Genomic DNA, 27,801 nt, shown 5'->3' with positions numbered 1-27,801 from the left:
AGAGTGTAAATATCTGTGTGTCTTAATTTCAAGATTGTTATTTAAAAGTTCATCTCTTCTGTCCCCAAAATACACAATTTGATTCCTCAAGTTTTCTTTTAATGAAGGCTTTCCAATTAAAAAAGTTCCGTGTTCCCCTTATCAATAACAGTAAGTTTTTAAACAAGTAATATCTTGGATCAGCCTCTTGTGATGAGTTGAGAAAACAGAGTCAGCTCACAAAATATCTCATTATTTTGAGCCATTTTATTTCCATGTTTTCTAAAAGTTCTATCATTTGCTCACATCAAATAGACTTTAAAAATACAATCAATAAATCAATGTTTCACTCTACCCGTGTTAGATTTATGATATTTATGAATACACTTGACAGAAAAAGATTTGGTCATAAGTCATGAAAGTGGTCCCACCGAGATTTGAACTCGGATCCTTGGATTCAAAGTCCAAAGTGCTAACCATTACACCATGGAACCTCCCATGTGACAGGGGAGCAAATTGCTGCAGCAATGTGGACATTTCACATTTTTTATTTTCTACAGTCAAAGACAAACAGAATTATATAACTTTTCTATTCTGTTCAACTTTTGCCTATTGAACTATGTTAGGGAAGGATGTTGCACAAAGGACTCAAGTAACGCTATGACTCTGTTGAACAGTACTTTTTATGTGAGATAAGATTTTGCAATAAAAGATAAGATTCCCCCGTGAATGCAATCTCTTCTGCCAAAATGGAAAGCTCAACCTGGTACAGGTGGGTTGATGGTGTTATGCTTGTCAATCTGGACTCTGAAAACAGGGATCTAAGTACAAAGCTCAGTGGGACTTATCTAAACTTTACGATTTTTTTTCCATTCAGTTCTTAGAAGTATTAATTGGAAAAACATCTCATTTACTTATAAACTTGTACGTATCAACTTATATGTATGTATCTCCCTATATATCGCTATATGTCTATGTATATTTATTGGAAAATATAAATATATACATTATAAAAATACATATAATTAATAGAGGTGAAAATAATGAACAGTTGTTGCCTCTCCGCATTTGAAACATGAGCTTCTTCTCCTTCCTCTTCTATATGTCCTGAAATTGAGATAGTCACTTTTTAATCAATTTTGATCTAACAACATAGTTGATTTGTACAAAGCATATCATACGATCTGTGAATAATTCTAAAAAAGAAAATTAGATCAGTACCTTTGAGGCCTCCAAGCAAAAGCTTATATTTCATGATTGCAGATCGACTGTTGAAAATCAGCATGAGAAATGTTTTATTTCACAATTTCAATACTAATATACAAAAAACATTTGTACTATCTGAATGATACCGTCATTGTGGTTCTCTAGGTTTGATTTAAGAACACATCTCTTTCAAAATGTGCTATATTCGCCTTATCAATAGTGTGGAAATCTTCAAAAAGGAATGCTGGGAATCAGCCCTCTGAAATGCATTTGAGAAAAACAGGATAGGATTTTGTAATGTCGCACTATTTTGTGTAGGAATGTGATGTTATGTGTATTATAAAGTTCGTATTTCTGTAACTTGTTCAAGCTGTTGGACATTTTGAAAGGAGTCAACATTTGTCTCTTTCAACCTACTGGTGTTGGATTGGAGCTATCAATAACAAAAGATGACAGAAATGTAAAAGGTCGAGATTAGTAAAATAGTACCTCAAAGAATTGGACTGGTACCTTTGCATGCAAAGTCCAAAGTGCCAAGCGTTGCTCTTTGGAGCCACCCATGTGAGAGACAGAGAAATGGATGTAGTAGTTTGGAAATGTAGAATGTTTTAATATTCTTCAGTCAAATATGATCATTATTTTGTAAATTGCATTTCCTGATAAACGTTTGCACATTTAACACTGTTATGGAGAATGCAGCTGAAAAGAATCAAATCACATTATAGCTCTTTACACTATGAGCATTCAACTGAGATATCTTTTCATCAATGTAAGAAAAGCCCCCGCACTGATGCGCTCTCTTTTGTCTCAATGGAAAAATCCCTCATGTATGGCAGGGTTCCATGGTGTAATGGTTAGCACTATGGACTCTGAATCCAGCGATCCGAGTTCAAATCTCGGTGGGACCTGCTTGAATTATGAGATTTAATATTTCACTAATTTCTTAGAATTTGGACTTGGAAAAACATAACGTCAAAGTTTTATACTGAAACTTATCAACGTATAAGTATGTATCTATGTACACATGGCTATATCCATCTAGATAGTGATAATACAATATAAAGAAATGAATTATTCATAAACATAAGTACTGAAGCTGAAAACTAAAAACTGTTCTTTCCCATCCACAATTTAAGCAAGAGGTTCTTTTCCTTTCTCATCTTTATGATCAGTAATAAGATAGTTCATTTTGCTGATTTCTTATCTGACAACATTCTTGACTTACACAGAGCATTTAATTGTGAATTTCTTTGAAAGAGGAATTCAGATTAATACATTTGACATGTCTTTCGAAAGATTCTACTTTGTGGTTATGGATCTACTTTAGAAAAACAGAGTGTAAATATCTGTGTGTCTTAATTTCAAGATTGTTATTTAAAAGTTCATCTCTTCTGTCCCCAAAATACACAATTTGATTCCTCAAGTTTTCTTTTAATGAAGGCTTTCCAATTAAAAAAGTTCCGTGTTCCCCTTATCAATAACAGTAAGTTTTTAAACAAGTAATATCTTGGATCAGCCTCTTGTGATGAGTTGAGAAAACAGAGTCAGCTCACAAAATATCTCATTATTTTGAGCCATTTTATTTCCATGTTTTCTAAAAGTTCTATCATTTGCTCACATCAAATAGACTTTAAAAATACAATCAATAAATCAATGTTTCACTCTACCCGTGTTAGATTTATGATATTTATGAATACACTTGACAGAAAAAGATTTGGTCATAAGTCATGAAAGTGGTCCCACCGAGATTTGAACTCGGATCCTTGGATTCAAAGTCCAAAGTGCTAACCATTACACCATGGAACCTCCCATGTGACAGGGGAGCAAATTGCTGCAGCAATGTGGACATTTCACATTTTTTATTTTCTACAGTCAAAGACAAACAGAATTATATAACTTTTCTATTCTGTTCAACTTTTGCCTATTGAACTATGTTAGGGAAGGATGTTGCACAAAGGACTCAAGTAACGCTATGACTCTGTTGAACAGTACTTTTTATGTGAGATAAGATTTTGCAATAAAAGATAAGATTCCCCCGTGAATGCAATCTCTTCTGCCAAAATGGAAAGCTCAACCTGGTACAGGTGGGTTGATGGTGTTATGCTTGTCAATCTGGACTCTGAAAACAGGGATCTAAGTACAAAGCTCAGTGGGACTTATCTAAACTTTACGATTTTTTTTCCATTCAGTTCTTAGAAGTATTAATTGGAAAAACATCTCATTTACTTATAAACTTGTACGTATCAACTTATATGTATGTATCTCCCTATATATCGCTATATGTCTATGTATATTTATTGGAAAATATAAATATATACATTATAAAAATACATATAATTAATAGAGGTGAAAATAATGAACAGTTGTTGCCTCTCCGCATTTGAAACATGAGCTTCTTCTCCTTCCTCTTCTATATGTCCTGAAATTGAGATAGTCACTTTTTAATCAATTTTGATCTAACAACATAGTTGATTTGTACAAAGCATATCATACGATCTGTGAATAATTCTAAAAAAGAAAATTAGATCAGTACCTTTGAGGCCTCCAAGCAAAAGCTTATATTTCATGATTGCAGATCGACTGTTGAAAATCAGCATGAGAAATGTTTTATTTCACAATTTCAATACTAATATACAAAAAACATTTGTACTATCTGAATGATACCGTCATTGTGGTTCTCTAGGTTTGATTTAAGAACACATCTCTTTCAAAATGTGCTATATTCGCCTTATCAATAGTGTGGAAATCTTCAAAAAGGAATGCTGGGAATCAGCCCTCTGAAATGCATTTGAGAAAAACAGGATAGGATTTTGTAATGTCGCACTATTTTGTGTAGGAATGTGATGTTATGTGTATTATAAAGTTCGTATTTCTGTAACTTGTTCAAGCTGTTGGACATTTTGAAAGGAGTCAACATTTGTCTCTTTCAACCTACTGGTGTTGGATTGGAGCTATCAATAACAAAAGATGACAGAAATGTAAAAGGTCGAGATTAGTAAAATAGTACCTCAAAGAATTGGACTGGTACCTTTGCATGCAAAGTCCAAAGTGCCAAGCGTTGCTCTTTGGAGCCACCCATGTGAGAGACAGAGAAATGGATGTAGTAGTTTGGAAATGTAGAATGTTTTAATATTCTTCAGTCAAATATGATCATTATTTTGTAAATTGCATTTCCTGATAAACGTTTGCACATTTAACACTGTTATGGAGAATGCAGCTGAAAAGAATCAAATCACATTATAGCTCTTTACACTATGAGCATTCAACTGAGATATCTTTTCATCAATGTAAGAAAAGCCCCCGCACTGATGCGCTCTCTTTTGTCTCAATGGAAAAATCCCTCATGTATGGCAGGGTTCCATGGTGTAATGGTTAGCACTATGGACTCTGAATCCAGCGATCCGAGTTCAAATCTCGGTGGGACCTGCTTGAATTATGAGATTTAATATTTCACTAATTTCTTAGAATTTGGACTTGGAAAAACATAACGTCAAAGTTTTATACTGAAACTTATCAACGTATAAGTATGTATCTATGTACACATGGCTATATCCATCTAGATAGTGATAATACAATATAAAGAAATGAATTATTCATAAACATAAGTACTGAAGCTGAAAACTAAAAACTGTTCTTTCCCATCCACAATTTAAGCAAGAGGTTCTTTTCCTTTCTCATCTTTATGATCAGTAATAAGATAGTTCATTTTGCTGATTTCTTATCTGACAACATTCTTGACTTACACAGAGCATTTAATTGTGAATTTCTTTGAAAGAGGAATTCAGATTAATACATTTGACATGTCTTTCGAAAGATTCTACTTTGTGGTTATGGATCTACTTTAGAAAAACAGAGTGTAAATATCTGTGTGTCTTAATTTCAAGATTGTTATTTAAAAGTTCATCTCTTCTGTCCCCAAAATACACAATTTGATTCCTCAAGTTTTCTTTTAATGAAGGCTTTCCAATTAAAAAAGTTCCGTGTTCCCCTTATCAATAACAGTAAGTTTTTAAACAAGTAATATCTTGGATCAGCCTCTTGTGATGAGTTGAGAAAACAGAGTCAGCTCACAAAATATCTCATTATTTTGAGCCATTTTATTTCCATGTTTTCTAAAAGTTCTATCATTTGCTCACATCAAATAGACTTTAAAAATACAATCAATAAATCAATGTTTCACTCTACCCGTGTTAGATTTATGATATTTATGAATACACTTGACAGAAAAAGATTTGGTCATAAGTCATGAAAGTGGTCCCACCGAGATTTGAACTCGGATCCTTGGATTCAAAGTCCAAAGTGCTAACCATTACACCATGGAACCTCCCATGTGACAGGGGAGCAAATTGCTGCAGCAATGTGGACATTTCACATTTTTTATTTTCTACAGTCAAAGACAAACAGAATTATATAACTTTTCTATTCTGTTCAACTTTTGCCTATTGAACTATGTTAGGGAAGGATGTTGCACAAAGGACTCAAGTAACGCTATGACTCTGTTGAACAGTACTTTTTATGTGAGATAAGATTTTGCAATAAAAGATAAGATTCCCCCGTGAATGCAATCTCTTCTGCCAAAATGGAAAGCTCAACCTGGTACAGGTGGGTTGATGGTGTTATGCTTGTCAATCTGGACTCTGAAAACAGGGATCTAAGTACAAAGCTCAGTGGGACTTATCTAAACTTTACGATTTTTTTTCCATTCAGTTCTTAGAAGTATTAATTGGAAAAACATCTCATTTACTTATAAACTTGTACGTATCAACTTATATGTATGTATCTCCCTATATATCGCTATATGTCTATGTATATTTATTGGAAAATATAAATATATACATTATAAAAATACATATAATTAATAGAGGTGAAAATAATGAACAGTTGTTGCCTCTCCGCATTTGAAACATGAGCTTCTTCTCCTTCCTCTTCTATATGTCCTGAAATTGAGATAGTCACTTTTTAATCAATTTTGATCTAACAACATAGTTGATTTGTACAAAGCATATCATACGATCTGTGAATAATTCTAAAAAAGAAAATTAGATCAGTACCTTTGAGGCCTCCAAGCAAAAGCTTATATTTCATGATTGCAGATCGACTGTTGAAAATCAGCATGAGAAATGTTTTATTTCACAATTTCCATACTAATATACAAAAAACATTTGTACTATCTGAATGATACCGTCATTGTGGTTCTCTAGGTTTGATTTAAGAACACATCTCTTTCAAAATGTGCTATGTTCGCCTTATCAATAGTGTGGAAATCTTCAAAAAGGAATGCTGGGAATCAGCCCTCTGAAATGCATTTGAGAAAAACAGGATAGGATTTTGTAATGTCGCACTATTTTGTGTAGGAATGTGATGTTATGTGTATTATAAAGTTCGTATTTCTGTAACTTGTTCAAGCTGTTGGACATTTTGAAAGGATTCAACATTTTTCTCTTTCAACCTACTGGTGTTGGATTGGAGCTATCAATAACAAAAGATGACAGAAATGTAAAAGGTCGAGATTAGTAAAATAGTACCTCAAACAATTGGACTGGTACCTTTGCATGCAAAGTCCAAAGTGCCAACTGTTGCTCTTTGGAGCCACCCATGTGAGAGACAGAGAAATGGATGTAGTAGTTTGGAAATGTAGAATGTTTTAATATTCTTCAGTCAAATATGATCATTATTTTGTAAATTGCATTTCCTGATAAACGTTTGCACATTTAACACTGTTATGGAGAATGCAGCTGAAAAGAATCAAATCACATTATAGCTCTTTACACTATGAGCATTCAACTGAGATATCTTTTCATCAATGTAAGAAAAGCCCCCGCACTGATGCGCTCTCTTTTGTCTCAATGGAAAAATCCCTCATGTATGGCAGGGTTCCATGGTGTAATGGTTAGCACTCTGGACTATGAATCCAGCGATCCGAGTTTAAATCTCGGTGGGACCTGCTTGAATTATGAGATTTAATATTTCACTAATTTCTTAGAATTTGGACTTGGAAAAACATAACGTCAAAGTTTTATACTGAAACTTATCAACGTATAAGTATGTATCTATGTACACATGGCTATATCCATCTAGATAGTGATAATACAATATAAAGAAATGAATTATTCATAAACATAAGTACTGAAGCTGAAAACTAAAAACTGTTCTTTCCCATCCACAATTTAAGCAAGAGGTTATTTTCCTTTCTCATCTTTATGATCAGTAATAAGATAGTTAATTTTGCTGATTTCTTATCTGACAACATTCTTGACTTACACAGTGCATTTAATTGTGAATTTCTTTGAAAGAGGAATTCAGATTAATACATTTGACATGTCTTTCGAAAGATTCTACTTTGTGGTTATGGATCTACTTTAGAAAAACAGAGTGTAAATATCTGTGTGTCTTAATTTCAAGATTGTTATTTAAAAGTTCATCTCTTCTGTCCCCAAAATACACAATTTGATTCCTCAAGTTTTCTTTTAATGAAGGCTTTCCAATTAAAAAAGTTCCGTGTTCCCCTTATCAATAACAGTAAGATTTAAACAAGTAATATCTTGGATCAGCCTCTTGTGATGAGTTGAGAAAACAGAGTCAGCTCACAAAATATCTCATTATTTTGAGCCATTTTATTTCCATGTTTTCTAAAAGTTCTATCATTTGCTCACATCAAATAGACTTTAAAAATACAATCAATAAATCAATGTTTCACTCTACCCATGTTAGATTTATGATATTTATGAATACACTTGACAGAAAAAGATTTGGTCATAAGTCATGAAAGTGGTCCCACTGAGATTTGAACTCGGATCCTTGGATTCAAAGTCCAAAGTACTAACCATTACACCATGGAACCTCCCATGTGACAGGGGAGCAAATTGCTGCAGCAATGTGGACATTTCACATTTTTTATTTTCCACAGTCAAAGACAAACAGAATTATATAACTTTTCTATTCTGTTCAACTTTTGCCTATTGAACTATGTTAGGGAAGGATGTTGCACAAAGGACTCAAGTAACGCTATGACTCTGTTGAACAGTACTTTTTATGTGAGATAAGATTTTGCAATAAAAGATAAGATTCCCCCGTGAATGCAATCTCTTCTGCCAAAATGGAAAGCTCAACCTGGTACAGGTGGGTTGATGGTGTTATGCTTGTCAATCTGGACTCTGAAAACAGGGATCTAAGTACAAAGCTCAGTGGGACTTATCTAAACTTTACGATTTTTTTTCCATTCAGTTCTTAGAAGTATTAATTGGAAAAACATCTCATTTACTTATAAACTTGTACGTATCAACTTATATGTATGTATCTCCCTATATATCGCTATATGTCTATGTATATTTATCGGAAAATATAAATATATACATTATAAAAATACATATAATTAATAGAGGTGAAAATAATGAACAGTTGTTGCCTGTCCGCATTTGAAACATGAGCCTCTTCTCCTTCCTCTTCTATATGTCCTGAAATTGAGATAGTCACTTTTTAATCAATTTTGATCTAACAACATAGTTGATTTGTACAAAGCATATCATACGATCTGTGAATAATTCTAAAAAAGAAAATTAGATCAGTACCTTTGAGGCCTCCAAGCAAAAGCTTATATTTCATGATTGCAGATCGACTGTTGAAAATCAGCATGAGAAATGTTTTATTTCACAATTTCCATACTAATATACAAAAAACATTTGTACTATCTGAATGATACCGTCATTGTGGTTCTCTAGGTTTGATTTAAGAACACATCTCTTTCAAAATGTGCTATATTCGCCTTATCAATAGTGTGGAAATCTTCAAAAAGGAATGCTGGGAATCAGCCCTCTGAAATGCATTTGAGAAAAACAGGATAGGATTTTGTAATGTCGCACTATTTTGTGTAGGAATGTGATGTTATGTGTATTATAAAGTTCGTATTTCTGTAACTTGTTCAAGCTGTTGGACATTTTGAAAGGAGTCAACATTTGTCTCTTTCAACCTACTGGTGTTGGATTGGAGCTATCAATAACAAAAGATGACAGAAATGTAAAAGGTCGAGATTAGTAAAATAGTACCTCAAAGAATTGGACTGGTACCTTTGCATGCAAAGTCCAAAGTGCCAAGCGTTGCTCTTTGGAGCCACCCATGTGAGAGACAGAGAAATGGATGTAGTAGTTTGGAAATGTAGAATGTTTTAATATTCTTCAGTCAAATATGATCATTATTTTGTAAATTGCATTTCCTGATAAACGTTTGCACATTTAACACTGTTATGGAGAATGCAGCTGAAAAGAATCAAATCACATTATAGCTCTTTACACTATGAGCATTCAACTGAGATATCTTTTCATCAATGTAAGAAAAGCCCCCGCACTGATGCGCTCTCTTTTGTCTCAATGGAAAAATCCCTCATGTATGGCAGGGTTCCATGGTGTAATGGTTAGCACTATGGACTCTGAATCCAGCGATCCGAGTTCAAATCTCGGTGGGACCTGCTTGAATTATGAGATTTAATATTTCACTAATTTCTTAGAATTTGGACTTGGAAAAACATAACGTCAAAGTTTTATACTGAAACTTATCAACGTATAAGTATGTATCTATGTACACATGGCTATATCCATCTAGATAGTGATAATACAATATAAAGAAATGAATTATTCATAAACATAAGTACTGAAGCTGAAAACTAAAAACTGTTCTTTCCCATCCACAATTTAAGCAAGAGGTTCTTTTCCTTTCTCATCTTTATGATCAGTAATAAGATAGTTCATTTTGCTGATTTCTTATCTGACAACATTCTTGACTTACACAGAGCATTTAATTGTGAATTTCTTTGAAAGAGGAATTCAGATTAATACATTTGACATGTCTTTCGAAAGATTCTACTTTGTGGTTATGGATCTACTTTAGAAAAACAGAGTGTAAATATCTGTGTGTCTTAATTTCAAGATTGTTATTTAAAAGTTCATCTCTTCTGTCCCCAAAATACACAATTTGATTCCTCAAGTTTTCTTTTAATGAAGGCTTTCCAATTAAAAAAGTTCCGTGTTCCCCTTATCAATAACAGTAAGTTTTTAAACAAGTAATATCTTGGATCAGCCTCTTGTGATGAGTTGAGAAAACAGAGTCAGCTCACAAAATATCTCATTATTTTGAGCCATTTTATTTCCATGTTTTCTAAAAGTTCTATCATTTGCTCACATCAAATAGACTTTAAAAATACAATCAATAAATCAATGTTTCACTCTACCCGTGTTAGATTTATGATATTTATGAATACACTTGACAGAAAAAGATTTGGTCATAAGTCATGAAAGTGGTCCCACCGAGATTTGAACTCGGATCCTTGGATTCAAAGTCCAAAGTGCTAACCATTACACCATGGAACCTCCCATGTGACAGGGGAGCAAATTGCTGCAGCAATGTGGACATTTCACATTTTTTATTTTCTACAGTCAAAGACAAACAGAATTATATAACTTTTCTATTCTGTTCAACTTTTGCCTATTGAACTATGTTAGGGAAGGATGTTGCACAAAGGACTCAAGTAACGCTATGACTCTGTTGAACAGTACTTTTTATGTGAGATAAGATTTTGCAATAAAAGATAAGATTCCCCCGTGAATGCAATCTCTTCTGCCAAAATGGAAAGCTCAACCTGGTACAGGTGGGTTGATGGTGTTATGCTTGTCAATCTGGACTCTGAAAACAGGGATCTAAGTACAAAGCTCAGTGGGACTTATCTAAACTTTACGATTTTTTTTCCATTCAGTTCTTAGAAGTATTAATTGGAAAAACATCTCATTTACTTATAAACTTGTACGTATCAACTTATATGTATGTATCTCCCTATATATCGCTATATGTCTATGTATATTTATTGGAAAATATAAATATATACATTATAAAAATACATATAATTAATAGAGGTGAAAATAATGAACAGTTGTTGCCTCTCCGCATTTGAAACATGAGCTTCTTCTCCTTCCTCTTCTATATGTCCTGAAATTGAGATAGTCACTTTTTAATCAATTTTGATCTAACAACATAGTTGATTTGTACAAAGCATATCATACGATCTGTGAATAATTCTAAAAAAGAAAATTAGATCAGTACCTTTGAGGCCTCCAAGCAAAAGCTTATATTTCATGATTGCAGATCGACTGTTGAAAATCAGCATGAGAAATGTTTTATTTCACAATTTCAATACTAATATACAAAAAACATTTGTACTATCTGAATGATACCGTCATTGTGGTTCTCTAGGTTTGATTTAAGAACACATCTCTTTCAAAATGTGCTATATTCGCCTTATCAATAGTGTGGAAATCTTCAAAAAGGAATGCTGGGAATCAGCCCTCTGAAATGCATTTGAGAAAAACAGGATAGGATTTTGTAATGTCGCACTATTTTGTGTAGGAATGTGATGTTATGTGTATTATAAAGTTCGTATTTCTGTAACTTGTTCAAGCTGTTGGACATTTTGAAAGGAGTCAACATTTGTCTCTTTCAACCTACTGGTGTTGGATTGGAGCTATCAATAACAAAAGATGACAGAAATGTAAAAGGTCGAGATTAGTAAAATAGTACCTCAAAGAATTGGACTGGTACCTTTGCATGCAAAGTCCAAAGTGCCAAGCGTTGCTCTTTGGAGCCACCCATGTGAGAGACAGAGAAATGGATGTAGTAGTTTGGAAATGTAGAATGTTTTAATATTCTTCAGTCAAATATGATCATTATTTTGTAAATTGCATTTCCTGATAAACGTTTGCACATTTAACACTGTTATGGAGAATGCAGCTGAAAAGAATCAAATCACATTATAGCTCTTTACACTATGAGCATTCAACTGAGATATCTTTTCATCAATGTAAGAAAAGCCCCCGCACTGATGCGCTCTCTTTTGTCTCAATGGAAAAATCCCTCATGTATGGCAGGGTTCCATGGTGTAATGGTTAGCACTATGGACTCTGAATCCAGCGATCCGAGTTCAAATCTCGGTGGGACCTGCTTGAATTATGAGATTTAATATTTCACTAATTTCTTAGAATTTGGACTTGGAAAAACATAACGTCAAAGTTTTATACTGAAACTTATCAACGTATAAGTATGTATCTATGTACACATGGCTATATCCATCTAGATAGTGATAATACAATATAAAGAAATGAATTATTCATAAACATAAGTACTGAAGCTGAAAACTAAAAACTGTTCTTTCCCATCCACAATTTAAGCAAGAGGTTCTTTTCCTTTCTCATCTTTATGATCAGTAATAAGATAGTTCATTTTGCTGATTTCTTATCTGACAACATTCTTGACTTACACAGAGCATTTAATTGTGAATTTCTTTGAAAGAGGAATTCAGATTAATACATTTGACATGTCTTTCGAAAGATTCTACTTTGTGGTTATGGATCTACTTTAGAAAAACAGAGTGTAAATATCTGTGTGTCTTAATTTCAAGATTGTTATTTAAAAGTTCATCTCTTCTGTCCCCAAAATACACAATTTGATTCCTCAAGTTTTCTTTTAATGAAGGCTTTCCAATTAAAAAAGTTCCGTGTTCCCCTTATCAATAACAGTAAGTTTTTAAACAAGTAATATCTTGGATCAGCCTCTTGTGATGAGTTGAGAAAACAGAGTCAGCTCACAAAATATCTCATTATTTTGAGCCATTTTATTTCCATGTTTTCTAAAAGTTCTATCATTTGCTCACATCAAATAGACTTTAAAAATACAATCAATAAATCAATGTTTCACTCTACCCGTGTTAGATTTATGATATTTATGAATACACTTGACAGAAAAAGATTTGGTCATAAGTCATGAAAGTGGTCCCACCGAGATTTGAACTCGGATCCTTGGATTCAAAGTCCAAAGTGCTAACCATTACACCATGGAACCTCCCATGTGACAGGGGAGCAAATTGCTGCAGCAATGTGGACATTTCACATTTTTTATTTTCTACAGTCAAAGACAAACAGAATTATATAACTTTTCTATTCTGTTCAACTTTTGCCTATTGAACTATGTTAGGGAAGGATGTTGCACAAAGGACTCAAGTAACGCTATGACTCTGTTGAACAGTACTTTTTATGTGAGATAAGATTTTGCAATAAAAGATAAGATTCCCCCGTGAATGCAATCTCTTCTGCCAAAATGGAAAGCTCAACCTGGTACAGGTGGGTTGATGGTGTTATGCTTGTCAATCTGGACTCTGAAAACAGGGATCTAAGTACAAAGCTCAGTGGGACTTATCTAAACTTTACGATTTTTTTTCCATTCAGTTCTTAGAAGTATTAATTGGAAAAACATCTCATTTACTTATAAACTTGTACGTATCAACTTATATGTATGTATCTCCCTATATATCGCTATATGTCTATGTATATTTATTGGAAAATATAAATATATACATTATAAAAATACATATAATTAATAGAGGTGAAAATAATGAACAGTTGTTGCCTCTCCGCATTTGAAACATGAGCTTCTTCTCCTTCCTCTTCTATATGTCCTGAAATTGAGATAGTCACTTTTTAATCAATTTTGATCTAACAACATAGTTGATTTGTACAAAGCATATCATACGATCTGTGAATAATTCTAAAAAAGAAAATTAGATCAGTACCTTTGAGGCCTCCAAGCAAAAGCTTATATTTCATGATTGCAGATCGACTGTTGAAAATCAGCATGAGAAATGTTTTATTTCACAATTTCAATACTAATATACAAAAAACATTTGTACTATCTGAATGATACCGTCATTGTGGTTCTCTAGGTTTGATTTAAGAACACATCTCTTTCAAAATGTGCTATATTCGCCTTATCAATAGTGTGGAAATCTTCAAAAAGGAATGCTGGGAATCAGCCCTCTGAAATGCATTTGAGAAAAACAGGATAGGATTTTGTAATGTCGCACTATTTTGTGTAGGAATGTGATGTTATGTGTATTATAAAGTTCGTATTTCTGTAACTTGTTCAAGCTGTTGGACATTTTGAAAGGAGTCAACATTTGTCTCTTTCAACCTACTGGTGTTGGATTGGAGCTATCAATAACAAAAGATGACAGAAATGTAAAAGGTCGAGATTAGTAAAATAGTACCTCAAAGAATTGGACTGGTACCTTTGCATGCAAAGTCCAAAGTGCCAAGCGTTGCTCTTTGGAGCCACCCATGTGAGAGACAGAGAAATGGATGTAGTAGTTTGGAAATGTAGAATGTTTTAATATTCTTCAGTCAAATATGATCATTATTTTGTAAATTGCATTTCCTGATAAACGTTTGCACATTTAACACTGTTATGGAGAATGCAGCTGAAAAGAATCAAATCACATTATAGCTCTTTACACTATGAGCATTCAACTGAGATATCTTTTCATCAATGTAAGAAAAGCCCCCGCACTGCTGCGCTCTCTTTTGTCTCAATGGAAAAATCCCTCATGTATGGCAGGGTTCCATGGTGTAATGGTTAGCACTATGGACTCTGAATCCAGCGATCCGAGTTCAAATCTCGGTGGGACCTGCTTGAATTATGAGATTTAATATTTCACTAATTTCTTAGAATTTGGACTTGGAAAAACATAACGTCAAAGTTTTATACTGAAACTTATCAACGTATAAGTATGTATCTATGTACACATGGCTATATCCATCTAGATAGTGATAATACAATATAAAGAAATGAATTATTCATAAACATAAGTACTGAAGCTGAAAACTAAAAACTGTTCTTTCCCATCCACAATTTAAGCAAGAGGTTCTTTTCCTTTCTCATCTTTATGATCAGTAATAAGATAGTTCATTTTGCTGATTTCTTATCTGACAACATTCTTGACTTACACAGAGCATTTAATTGTGAATTTCTTTGAAAGAGGAATTCAGATTAATACATTTGACATGTCTTTCGAAAGATTCTACTTTGTGGTTATGGATCTACTTTAGAAAAACAGAGTGTAAATATCTGTGTGTCTTAATTTCAAGATTGTTATTTAAAAGTTCATCTCTTCTGTCCCCAAAATACACAATTTGATTCCTCAAGTTTTCTTTTAATGAAGGCTTTCCAATTAAAAAAGTTCCGTGTTCCCCTTATCAATAACAGTAAGTTTTTAAACAAGTAATATCTTGGATCAGCCTCTTGTGATGAGTTGAGAAAACAGAGTCAGCTCACAAAATATCTCATTATTTTGAGCCATTTTATTTCCATGTTTTCTAAAAGTTCTATCATTTGCTCACATCAAATAGACTTTAAAAATACAATCAATAAATCAATGTTTCACTCTACCCGTGTTAGATTTATGATATTTATGAATACACTTGACAGAAAAAGATTTGGTCATAAGTCATGAAAGTGGTCCCACCGAGATTTGAACTCGGATCCTTGGATTCAAAGTCCAAAGTGCTAACCATTACACCATGGAACCTCCCATGTGACAGGGGAGCAAATTGCTGCAGCAATGTGGACATTTCACATTTTTTATTTTCTACAGTCAAAGACAAACAGAATTATATAACTTTTCTATTCTGTTCAACTTTTGCCTATTGAACTATGTTAGGGAAGGATGTTGCACAAAGGACTCAAGTAACGCTATGACTCTGTTGAACAGTACTTTTTATGTGAGATAAGATTTTGCAATAAAAGATAAGATTCCCCCGTGAATGCAATCTCTTCTGCCAAAATGGAAAGCTCAACCTGGTACAGGTGGGTTGATGGTGTTATGCTTGTCAATCTGGACTCTGAAAACAGGGATCTAAGTACAAAGCTCAGTGGGACTTATCTAAACTTTACGATTTTTTTTCCATTCAGTTCTTAGAAGTATTAATTGGAAAAACATCTCATTTACTTATAAACTTGTACGTATCAACTTATATGTATGTATCTCCCTATATATCGCTATATGTCTATGTATATTTATTGGAAAATATAAATATATACATTATAAAAATACATATAATTAATAGAGGTGAAAATAATGAACAGTTGTTGCCTCTCCGCATTTGAAACATGAGCTTCTTCTCCTTCCTCTTCTATATGTCCTGAAATTGAGATAGTCACTTTTTAATCAATTTTGATCTAACAACATAGTTGATTTGTACAAAGCATATCATACGATCTGTGAATAATTCTAAAAAAGAAAATTAGATCAGTACCTTTGAGGCCTCCAAGCAAAAGCTTATATTTCATGATTGCAGATCGACTGTTGAAAATCAGCATGAGAAATGTTTTATTTCACAATTTCCATACTAATATACAAAAAACATTTGTACTATCTGAATGATACCGTCATTGTGGTTCTCTAGGTTTGATTTAAGAACACATCTCTTTCAAAATGTGCTATGTTCGCCTTATCAATAGTGTGGAAATCTTCAAAAAGGAATGCTGGGAATCAGCCCTCTGAAATGCATTTGAGAAAAACAGGATAGGATTTTGTAATGTCGCACTATTTTGTGTAGGAATGTGATGTTATGTGTATTATAAAGTTCGTATTTCTGTAACTTGTTCAAGCTGTTGGACATTTTGAAAGGATTCAACATTTTTCTCTTTCAACCTACTGGTGTTGGATTGGAGCTATCAATAACAAAAGATGACAGAAATGTAAAAGGTCGAGATTAGTAAAATAGTACCTCAAACAATTGGACTGGTACCTTTGCATGCAAAGTCCAAAGTGCCAACTGTTGCTCTTTGGAGCCACCCATGTGAGAGACAGAGAAATGGATGTAGTAGTTTGGAAATGTAGAATGTTTTAATATTCTTCAGTCAAATATGATCATTATTTTGTAAATTGCATTTCCTGATAAACGTTTGCACATTTAACACTGTTATGGAGAATGCAGCTGAAAAGAATCAAATCACATTATAGCTCTTTACACTATGAGCATTCAACTGAGATATCTTTTCATCAATGTAAGAAAAGCCCCCGCACTGATGCGCTCTCTTTTGTCTCAATGGAAAAATCCCTCATGTATGGCAGGGTTCCATGGTGTAATGGTTAGCACTCTGGACTATGAATCCAGCGATCCGAGTTTAAATCTCGGTGGGACCTGCTTGAATTATGAGATTTAATATTTCACTAATTTCTTAGAATTTGGACTTGGAAAAACATAACGTCAAAGTTTTATACTGAAACTTATCAACGTATAAGTATGTATCTATGTACACATGGCTATATCCATCTAGATAGTGATAATACAGTATAAAGAAATGAATTATTCATAAACATAAGTACTGAAGCTGAAAACTAAAAACTGTTCTTTCCCATCCACAATTTAAGCAAGAGGTTATTTTCCTTTCTCATCTTTATGATCAGTAATAAGATAGTTAATTTTGCTGATTTCTTATCTGACAACATTCTTGACTTACACAGTGCATTTAATTGTGAATTTCTTTGAAAGAGGAATTCAGATTAATACATTTGACATGTCTTTCGAAAGATTCTACTTTGTGGTTATGGATCTACTTTAGAAAAACAGAGTGTAAATATCTGTGTGTCTTAATTTCAAGATTGTTATTTAAAAGTTCATCTCTTCTGTCCCCAAAATACACAATTTGATTCCTCAAGTTTTCTTTTAATGAAGGCTTTCCAATTAAAAAAGTTCCGTGTTCCCCTTATCAATAACAGTAAGATTTAAACAAGTAATATCTTGGATCAGCCTCTTGTGATGAGTTGAGAAAACAGAGTCAGCTCACAAAATATCTCATTATTTTGAGCCATTTTATTTCCATGTTTTCTAAAAGTTCTATCATTTGCTCACATCAAATAGACTTTAAAAATACAATCAATAAATCAATGTTTCACTCTACCCATGTTAGATTTATGATATTTATGAATACACTTGACAGAAAAAGATTTGGTCATAAGTCATGAAAGTGGTCCCACTGAGATTTGAACTCGGATCCTTGGATTCAAAGTCCAAAGTACTAACCATTACACCATGGAACCTCCCATGTGACAGGGGAGCAAATTGCTGCAGCAATGTGGACATTTCACATTTTTTATTTTCCACAGTCAAAGACAAACAGAATTATATAACTTTTCTATTCTGTTCAACTTTTGCCTATTGAACTATGTTAGGGAAGGATGTTGCACAAAGGACTCAAGTAACGCTATGACTCTGTTGAACAGTACTTTTTATGTGAGATAAGATTTTGCAATAAAAGATAAGATTCCCCCGTGAATGCAATCTCTTCTGCCAAAATGGAAAGCTCAACCTGGTACAGGTGGGTTGATGGTGTTATGCTTGTCAATCTGGACTCTGAAAACAGGGATCTAAGTACAAAGCTCAGTGGGACTTATCTAAACTTTACGATTTTTTTTCCATTCAGTTCTTAGAAGTATTAATTGGAAAAACATCTCATTTACTTATAAACTTGTACGTATCAACTTATATGTATGTATCTCCCTATATATCGCTATATGTCTATGTATATTTATCGGAAAATATAAATATATACATTATAAAAATACATATAATTAATAGAGGTGAAAATAATGAACAGTTGTTGCCTGTCCGCATTTGAAACATGAGCCTCTTCTCCTTCCTCTTCTATATGTCCTGAAATTGAGATAGTCACTTTTTAATCAATTTTGATCTAACAACATAGTTGATTTGTACAAAGCATATCATACGATCTGTGAATAATTCTAAAAAAGAAAATTAGATCAGTACCTTTGAGGCCTCCAAGCAAAAGCTTATATTTCATGATTGCAGATCGACTGTTGAAAATCAGCATGAGAAATGTTTTATTTCACAATTTCCATACTAATATACAAAAAACATTTGTACTATCTGAATGATACCGTCATTGTGGTTCTCTAGGTTTGATTTAAGAACACATCTCTTTCAAAATGTGCTATATTCGCCTTATCAATAGTGTGGAAATCTTCAAAAAGGAATGCTGGGAATCAGCCCTCTGAAATGCATTTGAGAAAAACAGGATAGGATTTTGTAATGTCGCACTATTTTGTGTAGGAATGTGATGTTATGTGTATTATAAAGTTCGTATTTCTGTAACTTGTTCAAGCTGTTGGACATTTTGAAAGGAGTCAACATTTGTCTCTTTCAACCTACTGGTGTTGGATTGGAGCTATCAATAACAAAAGATGACAGAAATGTAAAAGGTCGAGATTAGTAAAATAGTACCTCAAAGAATTGGACTGGTACCTTTGCATGCAAAGTCCAAAGTGCCAAGCGTTGCTCTTTGGAGCCACCCATGTGAGAGACAGAGAAATGGATGTAGTAGTTTGGAAATGTAGAATGTTTTAATATTCTTCAGTCAAATATGATCATTATTTTGTAAATTGCATTTCCTGATAAACGTTTGCACATTTAACACTGTTATGGAGAATGCAGCTGAAAAGAATCAAATCACATTATAGCTCTTTACACTATGAGCATTCAACTGAGATATCTTTTCATCAATGTAAGAAAAGCCCCCGCACTGCTGCGCTCTCTTTTGTCTCAATGGAAAAATCCCTCATGTATGGCAGGGTTCCATGGTGTAATGGTTAGCACTATGGACTCTGAATCCAGCGATCCGAGTTCAAATCTCGGTGGGACCTGCTTGAATTATGAGATTTAATATTTCACTAATTTCTTAGAATTTGGACTTGGAAAAACATAACGTCAAAGTTTTATACTGAAACTTATCAACGTATAAGTATGTATCTATGTACACATGGCTATATCCATCTAGATAGTGATAATACAATATAAAGAAATGAATTATTCATAAACATAAGTACTGAAGCTGAAAACTAAAAACTGTTCTTTCCCATCCACAATTTAAGCAAGAGGTTCTTTTCCTTTCTCATCTTTATGATCAGTAATAAGATAGTTCATTTTGCTGATTTCTTATCTGACAACATTCTTGACTTACACAGAGCATTTAATTGTGAATTTCTTTGAAAGAGGAATTCAGATTAATACATTTGACATGTCTTTCGAAAGATTCTACTTTGTGGTTATGGATCTACTTTAGAAAAACAGAGTGTAAATATCTGTGTGTCTTAATTTCAAGATTGTTATTTAAAAGTTCATCTCTTCTGTCCCCAAAATACACAATTTGATTCCTCAAGTTTTCTTTTAATGAAGGCTTTCCAATTAAAAAAGTTCCGTGTTCCCCTTATCAATAACAGTAAGTTTTTAAACAAGTAATATCTTGGATCAGCCTCTTGTGATGAGTTGAGAAAACAGAGTCAGCTCACAAAATATCTCATTATTTTGAGCCATTTTATTTCCATGTTTTCTAAAAGTTCTATCATTTGCTCACATCAAATAGACTTTAAAAATACAATCAATAAATCAATGTTTCACTCTACCCGTGTTAGATTTATGATATTTATGAATACACTTGACAGAAAAAGATTTGGTCATAAGTCATGAAAGTGGTCCCACCGAGATTTGAACTCGGATCCTTGGATTCAAAGTCCAAAGTGCTAACCATTACACCATGGAACCTCCCATGTGACAGGGGAGCAAATTGCTGCAGCAATGTGGACATTTCACATTTTTTATTTTCTACAGTCAAAGACAAACAGAATTATATAACTTTTCTATTCTGTTCAACTTTTGCCTATTGAACTATGTTAGGGAAGGATGTTGCACAAAGGACTCAAGTAACGCTATGACTCTGTTGAACAGTACTTTTTATGTGAGATAAGATTTTGCAATAAAAGATAAGATTCCCCCGTGAATGCAATCTCTTCTGCCAAAATGGAAAGCTCAACCTGGTACAGGTGGGTTGATGGTGTTATGCTTGTCAATCTGGACTCTGAAAACAGGGATCTAAGTACAAAGCTCAGTGGGACTTATCTAAACTTTACGATTTTTTTTCCATTCAGTTCTTAGAAGTATTAATTGGAAAAACATCTCATTTACTTATAAACTTGTACGTATCAACTTATATGTATGTATCTCCCTATATATCGCTATATGTCTATGTATATTTATTGGAAAATATAAATATATACATTATAAAAATACATATAATTAATAGAGGTGAAAATAATGAACAGTTGTTGCCTCTCCGCATTTGAAACATGAGCTTCTTCTCCTTCCTCTTCTATATGTCCTGAAATTGAGATAGTCACTTTTTAATCAATTTTGATCTAACAACATAGTTGATTTGTACAAAGCATATCATACGATCTGTGAATAATTCTAAAAAAGAAAATTAGATCAGTACCTTTGAGGCCTCCAAGCAAAAGCTTATATTTCATGATTGCAGATCGACTGTTGAAAATCAGCATGAGAAATGTTTTATTTCACAATTTCCATACTAATATACAAAAAACATTTGTACTATCTGAATGATACCGTCATTGTGGTTCTCTAGGTTTGATTTAAGAACACATCTCTTTCAAAATGTGCTATGTTCGCCTTATCAATAGTGTGGAAATCTTCAAAAAGGAATGCTGGGAATCAGCCCTCTGAAATGCATTTGAGAAAAACAGGATAGGATTTTGTAATGTCGCACTATTTTGTGTAGGAATGTGATGTTATGTGTATTATAAAGTTCGTATTTCTGTAACTTGTTCAAGCTGTTGGACATTTTGAAAGGATTCAACATTTTTCTCTTTCAACCTACTGGTGTTGGATTGGAGCTATCAATAACAAAAGATGACAGAAATGTAAAAGGTCGAGATTAGTAAAATAGTACCTCAAACAATTGGACTGGTACCTTTGCATGCAAAGTCCAAAGTGCCAACTGTTGCTCTTTGGAGCCACCCATGTGAGAGACAGAGAAATGGATGTAGTAGTTTGGAAATGTAGAATGTTTTAATATTCTTCAGTCAAATATGATCATTATTTTGTAAATTGCATTTCCTGATAAACGTTTGCACATTTAACACTGTTATGGAGAATGCAGCTGAAAAGAATCAAATCACATTATAGCTCTTTACACTATGAGCATTCAACTGAGATATCTTTTCATCAATGTAAGAAAAGCCCCCGCACTGATGCGCTCTCTTTTGTCTCAATGGAAAAATCCCTCATGTATGGCAGGGTTCCATGGTGTAATGGTTAGCACTCTGGACTATGAATCCAGCGATCCGAGTTTAAATCTCGGTGGGACCTGCTTGAATTATGAGATTTAATATTTCACTAATTTCTTAGAATTTGGACTTGGAAAAACATAACGTCAAAGTTTTATACTGAAACTTATCAACGTATAAGTATGTATCTATGTACACATGGCTATATCCATCTAGATAGTGATAATACAGTATAAAGAAATGAATTATTCATAAACATAAGTACTGAAGCTGAAAACTAAAAACTGTTCTTTCCCATCCACAATTTAAGCAAGAGGTTATTTTCCTTTCTCATCTTTATGATCAGTAATAAGATAGTTAATTTTGCTGATTTCTTATCTGACAACATTCTTGACTTACACAGTGCATTTAATTGTGAATTTCTTTGAAAGAGGAATTCAGATTAATACATTTGACATGTCTTTCGAAAGATTCTACTTTGTGGTTATGGATCTACTTTAGAAAAACAGAGTGTAAATATCTGTGTGTCTTAATTTCAAGATTGTTATTTAAAAGTTCATCTCTTCTGTCCCCAAAATACACAATTTGATTCCTCAAGTTTTCTTTTAATGAAGGCTTTCCAATTAAAAAAGTTCCGTGTTCCCCTTATCAATAACAGTAAGATTTAAACAAGTAATATCTTGGATCAGCCTCTTGTGATGAGTTGAGAAAACAGAGTCAGCTCACAAAATATCTCATTATTTTGAGCCATTTTATTTCCATGTTTTCTAAAAGTTCTATCATTTGCTCACATCAAATAGACTTTAAAAATACAATCAATAAATCAATGTTTCACTCTACCCATGTTAGATTTATGATATTTATGAATACACTTGACAGAAAAAGATTTGGTCATAAGTCATGAAAGTGGTCCCACTGAGATTTGAACTCGGATCCTTGGATTCAAAGTCCAAAGTACTAACCATTACACCATGGAACCTCCCATGTGACAGGGGAGCAAATTGCTGCAGCAATGTGGACATTTCACATTTTTTATTTTCCACAGTCAAAGACAAACAGAATTATATAACTTTTCTATTCTGTTCAACTTTTGCCTATTGAACTATGTTAGGGAAGGATGTTGCACAAAGGACTCAAGTAACGCTATGACTCTGTTGAACAGTACTTTTTATGTGAGATAAGATTTTGCAATAAAAGATAAGATTCCCCCGTGAATGCAATCTCTTCTGCCAAAATGGAAAGCTCAACCTGGTACAGGTGGGTTGATGGTGTTATGCTTGTCAATCTGGACTCTGAAAACAGGGATCTAAGTACAAAGCTCAGTGGGACTTATCTAAACTTTACGATTTTTTTTCCATTCAGTTCTTAGAAGTATTAATTGGAAAAACATCTCATTTACTTATAAACTTGTACGTATCAACTTATATGTATGTATCTCCCTATATATCGCTATATGTCTATGTATATTTATCGGAAAATATAAATATATACATTATAAAAATACATATAATTAATAGAGGTGAAAATAATGAACAGTTGTTGCCTGTCCGCATTTGAAACATGAGCCTCTTCTCCTTCCTCTTCTATATGTCCTGAAATTGAGATAGTCACTTTTTAATCAATTTTGATCTAACAACATAGTTGATTTGTACAAAGCATATCATACGATCTGTGAATAATTCTAAAAAAGAAAATTAGATCAGTACCTTTGAGGCCTCCAAGCAAAAGCTTATATTTCATGATTGCAGATCGACTGTTGAAAATCAGCATGAGAAATGTTTTATTTCACAATTTCCATACTAATATACAAAAAACATTTGTACTATCTGAATGATACCGTCATTGTGGTTCTCTAGGTTTGATTTAAGAACACATCTCTTTCAAAATGTGCTATATTCGCCTTATCAATAGTGTGGAAATCTTCAAAAAGGAATGCTGGGAATCAGCCCTCTGAAATGCATTTGAGAAAAACAGGATAGGATTTTGTAATGTCGCACTATTTTGTGTAGGAATGTGATGTTATGTGTATTATAAAGTTCGTATTTCTGTAACTTGTTCAAGCTGTTGGACATTTTGAAAGGAGTCAACATTTGTCTCTTTCAACCTACTGGTGTTGGATTGGAGCTATCAATAACAAAAGATGACAGAAATGTAAAAGGTCGAGATTAGTAAAATAGTACCTCAAAGAATTGGACTGGTACCTTTGCATGCAAAGTCCAAAGTGCCAAGCGTTGCTCTTTGGAGCCACCCATGTGAGAGACAGAGAAATGGATGTAGTAGTTTGGAAATGTAGAATGTTTTAATATTCTTCAGTCAAATATGATCATTATTTTGTAAATTGCATTTCCTGATAAACGTTTGCACATTTAACACTGTTATGGAGAATGCAGCTGAAAAGAATCAAATCACATTATAGCTCTTTACACTATGAGCATTCAACTGAGATATCTTTTCATCAATGTAAGAAAAGCCCCCGCACTGATGCGCTCTCTTTTGTCTCAATGGAAAAATCCCTCATGTATGGCAGGGTTCCATGGTGTAATGGTTAGCACTATGGACTCTGAATCCAGCGATCCGAGTTCAAATCTCGGTGGGACCTGCTTGAATTATGAGATTTAATATTTCACTAATTTCTTAGAATTTGGACTTGGAAAAACATAACGTCAAAGTTTTATACTGAAACTTATCAACGTATAAGTATGTATCTATGTACACATGGCTATATCCATCTAGATAGTGATAATACAATATAAAGAAATGAATTATTCATAAACATAAGTACTGAAGCTGAAAACTAAAAACTGTTCTTTCCCATCCACAATTTAAGCAAGAGGTTCTTTTCCTTTCTCATCTTTATGATCAGTAATAAGATAGTTCATTTTGCTGATTTCTTATCTGACAACATTCTTGACTTACACAGAGCATTTAATTGTGAATTTCTTTGAAAGAGGAATTCAGATTAATACATTTGACATGTCTTTCGAAAGATTCTACTTTGTGGTTATGGATCTACTTTAGAAAAACAGAGTGTAAATATCTGTGTGTCTTAATTTCAAGATTGTTATTTAAAAGTTCATCTCTTCTGTCCCCAAAATACACAATTTGATTCCTCAAGTTTTCTTTTAATGAAGGCTTTCCAATTAAAAAAGTTCCGTGTTCCCCTTATCAATAACAGTAAGTTTTTAAACAAGTAATATCTTGGATCAGCCTCTTGTGATGAGTTGAGAAAACAGAGTCAGCTCACAAAATATCTCATTATTTTGAGCCATTTTATTTCCATGTTTTCTAAAAGTTCTATCATTTGCTCACATCAAATAGACTTTAAAAATACAATCAATAAATCAATGTTTCACTCTACCCGTGTTAGATTTATGATATTTATGAATACACTTGACAGAAAAAGATTTGGTCATAAGTCATGAAAGTGGTCCCACCGAGATTTGAACTCGGATCCTTGGATTCAAAGTCCAAAGTGCTAACCATTACACCATGGAACCTCCCATGTGACAGGGGAGCAAATTGCTGCAGCAATGTGGACATTTCACATTTTTTATTTTCTACAGTCAAAGACAAACAGAATTATATAACTTTTCTATTCTGTTCAACTTTTGCCTATTGAACTATGTTAGGGAAGGATGTTGCACAAAGGACTCAAGTAACGCTATGACTCTGTTGAACAGTACTTTTTATGTGAGATAAGATTTTGCAATAAAAGATAAGATTCCCCCGTGAATGCAATCTCTTCTGCCAAAATGGAAAGCTCAACCTGGTACAGGTGGGTTGATGGTGTTATGCTTGTCAATCTGGACTCTGAAAACAGGGATCTAAGTACAAAGCTCAGTGGGACTTATCTAAACTTTACGATTTTTTTTCCATTCAGTTCTTAGAAGTATTAATTGGAAAAACATCTCATTTACTTATAAACTTGTACGTATCAACTTATATGTATGTATCTCCCTATATATCGCTATATGTCTATGTATATTTATCGGAAAATATAAATATATACATTATAAAAATACATATAATTAATAGAGGTGAAAATAATGAACAGTTGTTGCCTGTCCGCATTTGAAACATGAGCCTCTTCTCCTTCCTCTTCTATATGTCCTGAAATTGAGATAGTCACTTTTTAATCAATTTTGATCTAACAACATAGTTGATTTGTACAAAGCATATCATACGATCTGTGAATAATTCTAAAAAAGAAAATTAGATCAGTACCTTTGAGGCCTCCAAGCAAAAGCTTATATTTCATGATTGCAGATCGACTGTTGAAAATCAGCATGAGAAATGTTTTATTTCACAATTTCAATACTAATATACAAAAAACATTTGTACTATCTGAATGATACCGTCATTGTGGTTCTCTAGGTTTGATTTAAGAACACATCTCTTTCAAAATGTGCTATATTCGCCTTATCAATAGTGTGGAAATCTTCAAAAAGGAATGCTGGGAATCAGCCCTCTGAAATGCATTTGAGAAAAACAGGATAGGATTTTGTAATGTCGCACTATTTTGTGTAGGAATGTGATGTTATGTGTATTATAAAGTTCGTATTTCTGTAACTTGTTCAAGCTGTTGGACATTTTGAAAGGAGTCAACATTTGTCTCTTTCAACCTACTGGTGTTGGATTGGAGCTATCAATAACAAAAGATGACAGAAATGTAAAAGGTCGAGATTAGTAAAATAGTACCTCAAAGAATTGGACTGGTACCTTTGCATGCAAAGTCCAAAGTGCCAAGCGTTGCTCTTTGGAGCCACCCATGTGAGAGACAGAGAAATGGATGTAGTAGTTTGGAAATGTAGAATGTTTTAATATTCTTCAGTCAAATATGATCAATATTTTGTAAATTGCATTTCCTGATAAACGTTTGCACATTTAACACTGTTATGGAGAATGCAGCTGAAAAGAATCAAATCACATTATAGCTCTTTACACTATGAGCATTCAACTGAGATATCTTTTCATCAATGTAAGAAAAGCCCCCGCACTGATGCGCTCTCTTTTGTCTCAATGGAAAAATCCCTCATGTATGGCAGGGTTCCATGGTGTAATGGTTAGCACTATGGACTCTGAATCCAGCGATCCGAGTTCAAATCTCGGTGGGACCTGCTTGAATTATGAGATTTAATATTTCACTAATTTCTTAGAATTTGGACTTGGAAAAACATAACGTCAAAGTTTTATACTGAAACTTATCAACGTATAAGTATGTATCTATGTACACATGGCTATATCCATCTAGATAGTGATAATACAATATAAAGAAATGAATTATTCATAAACATAAGTACTGAAGCTGAAAACTAAAAACTGTTCTTTCCCATCCACAATTTAAGCAAGAGGTTCTTTTCCTTTCTCATCTTTATGATCAGTAATAAGATAGTTCATTTTGCTGATTTCTTATCTGACAACATTCTTGACTTACACAGAGCATTTAATTGTGAATTTCTTTGAAAGAGGAATTCAGATTAATACATTTGACATGTCTTTCGAAAGATTCTACTTTGTGGTTATGGATCTACTTTAGAAAAACAGAGTGTAAATATCTGTGTGTCTTAATTTCAAGATTGTTATTTAAAAGTTCATCTCTTCTGTCCCCAAAATACACAATTTGATTCCTCAAGTTTTCTTTTAATGAA

At 33.3% G+C, this 27,801-nt stretch overlaps 19 non-coding genes across 19 annotated transcripts; 11 read left to right on the top strand and 8 right to left on the bottom strand.

Moving 5' to 3' along the window:
- Positions 1-401: 401 nt before the first annotated feature.
- On the bottom strand, positions 402-473 carry TRNAQ-UUG (transfer RNA glutamine (anticodon UUG)). The gene has a single exon. It is a non-coding gene; the product is annotated as a tRNA-Gln (tRNA).
- A 1,548-nt stretch (positions 474-2,021) lies between these two features.
- On the top strand, positions 2,022-2,093 carry TRNAQ-CUG (transfer RNA glutamine (anticodon CUG)). Its single transcript has one exon. It is a non-coding gene; the product is annotated as a tRNA-Gln (tRNA).
- Positions 2,094-2,919: 826 nt separating this feature from the next.
- Positions 2,920-2,991, bottom strand: TRNAQ-UUG (transfer RNA glutamine (anticodon UUG)). Its single transcript has one exon. It is a non-coding gene; the product is annotated as a tRNA-Gln (tRNA).
- A 1,548-nt stretch (positions 2,992-4,539) lies between these two features.
- TRNAQ-CUG (transfer RNA glutamine (anticodon CUG)) lies at positions 4,540-4,611 on the top strand. Its single transcript has one exon. It is a non-coding gene; the product is annotated as a tRNA-Gln (tRNA).
- An 826-nt stretch (positions 4,612-5,437) lies between these two features.
- Positions 5,438-5,509, bottom strand: TRNAQ-UUG (transfer RNA glutamine (anticodon UUG)). Its single transcript has one exon. It is a non-coding gene; the product is annotated as a tRNA-Gln (tRNA).
- Positions 5,510-7,057: 1,548 nt separating this feature from the next.
- TRNAH-AUG (transfer RNA histidin (anticodon AUG)) lies at positions 7,058-7,129 on the top strand. Its single transcript has one exon. It is a non-coding gene; the product is annotated as a tRNA-His (tRNA).
- A 2,445-nt stretch (positions 7,130-9,574) lies between these two features.
- On the top strand, positions 9,575-9,646 carry TRNAQ-CUG (transfer RNA glutamine (anticodon CUG)). Its single transcript has one exon. It is a non-coding gene; the product is annotated as a tRNA-Gln (tRNA).
- An 826-nt stretch (positions 9,647-10,472) lies between these two features.
- Positions 10,473-10,544, bottom strand: TRNAQ-UUG (transfer RNA glutamine (anticodon UUG)). The gene has a single exon. It is a non-coding gene; the product is annotated as a tRNA-Gln (tRNA).
- Positions 10,545-12,092: 1,548 nt separating this feature from the next.
- Positions 12,093-12,164, top strand: TRNAQ-CUG (transfer RNA glutamine (anticodon CUG)). The gene has a single exon. It is a non-coding gene; the product is annotated as a tRNA-Gln (tRNA).
- An 826-nt stretch (positions 12,165-12,990) lies between these two features.
- Positions 12,991-13,062, bottom strand: TRNAQ-UUG (transfer RNA glutamine (anticodon UUG)). Its single transcript has one exon. It is a non-coding gene; the product is annotated as a tRNA-Gln (tRNA).
- A 1,548-nt stretch (positions 13,063-14,610) lies between these two features.
- TRNAQ-CUG (transfer RNA glutamine (anticodon CUG)) lies at positions 14,611-14,682 on the top strand. The gene has a single exon. It is a non-coding gene; the product is annotated as a tRNA-Gln (tRNA).
- Positions 14,683-15,508: 826 nt separating this feature from the next.
- Positions 15,509-15,580, bottom strand: TRNAQ-UUG (transfer RNA glutamine (anticodon UUG)). Its single transcript has one exon. It is a non-coding gene; the product is annotated as a tRNA-Gln (tRNA).
- Positions 15,581-17,128: 1,548 nt separating this feature from the next.
- On the top strand, positions 17,129-17,200 carry TRNAH-AUG (transfer RNA histidin (anticodon AUG)). The gene has a single exon. It is a non-coding gene; the product is annotated as a tRNA-His (tRNA).
- Positions 17,201-19,645: 2,445 nt separating this feature from the next.
- On the top strand, positions 19,646-19,717 carry TRNAQ-CUG (transfer RNA glutamine (anticodon CUG)). The gene has a single exon. It is a non-coding gene; the product is annotated as a tRNA-Gln (tRNA).
- Positions 19,718-20,543: 826 nt separating this feature from the next.
- Positions 20,544-20,615, bottom strand: TRNAQ-UUG (transfer RNA glutamine (anticodon UUG)). Its single transcript has one exon. It is a non-coding gene; the product is annotated as a tRNA-Gln (tRNA).
- A 1,548-nt stretch (positions 20,616-22,163) lies between these two features.
- TRNAH-AUG (transfer RNA histidin (anticodon AUG)) lies at positions 22,164-22,235 on the top strand. The gene has a single exon. It is a non-coding gene; the product is annotated as a tRNA-His (tRNA).
- Positions 22,236-24,680: 2,445 nt separating this feature from the next.
- TRNAQ-CUG (transfer RNA glutamine (anticodon CUG)) lies at positions 24,681-24,752 on the top strand. The gene has a single exon. It is a non-coding gene; the product is annotated as a tRNA-Gln (tRNA).
- Positions 24,753-25,578: 826 nt separating this feature from the next.
- Positions 25,579-25,650, bottom strand: TRNAQ-UUG (transfer RNA glutamine (anticodon UUG)). The gene has a single exon. It is a non-coding gene; the product is annotated as a tRNA-Gln (tRNA).
- Positions 25,651-27,198: 1,548 nt separating this feature from the next.
- TRNAQ-CUG (transfer RNA glutamine (anticodon CUG)) lies at positions 27,199-27,270 on the top strand. Its single transcript has one exon. It is a non-coding gene; the product is annotated as a tRNA-Gln (tRNA).
- The last annotated feature ends 531 nt before the right edge of the window (positions 27,271-27,801 follow it).

Source organism: Lissotriton vulgaris, chromosome 4_1 (assembly GCF_964263255.1).
Source record: "Lissotriton vulgaris chromosome 4_1, aLisVul1.2, whole genome shotgun sequence".
In the NCBI taxonomy this organism is placed as follows: Eukaryota; Metazoa; Chordata; class Amphibia; order Caudata; family Salamandridae; genus Lissotriton; species Lissotriton vulgaris.
This window is presented reverse-complemented; position numbering and strand designations above follow the sequence as displayed.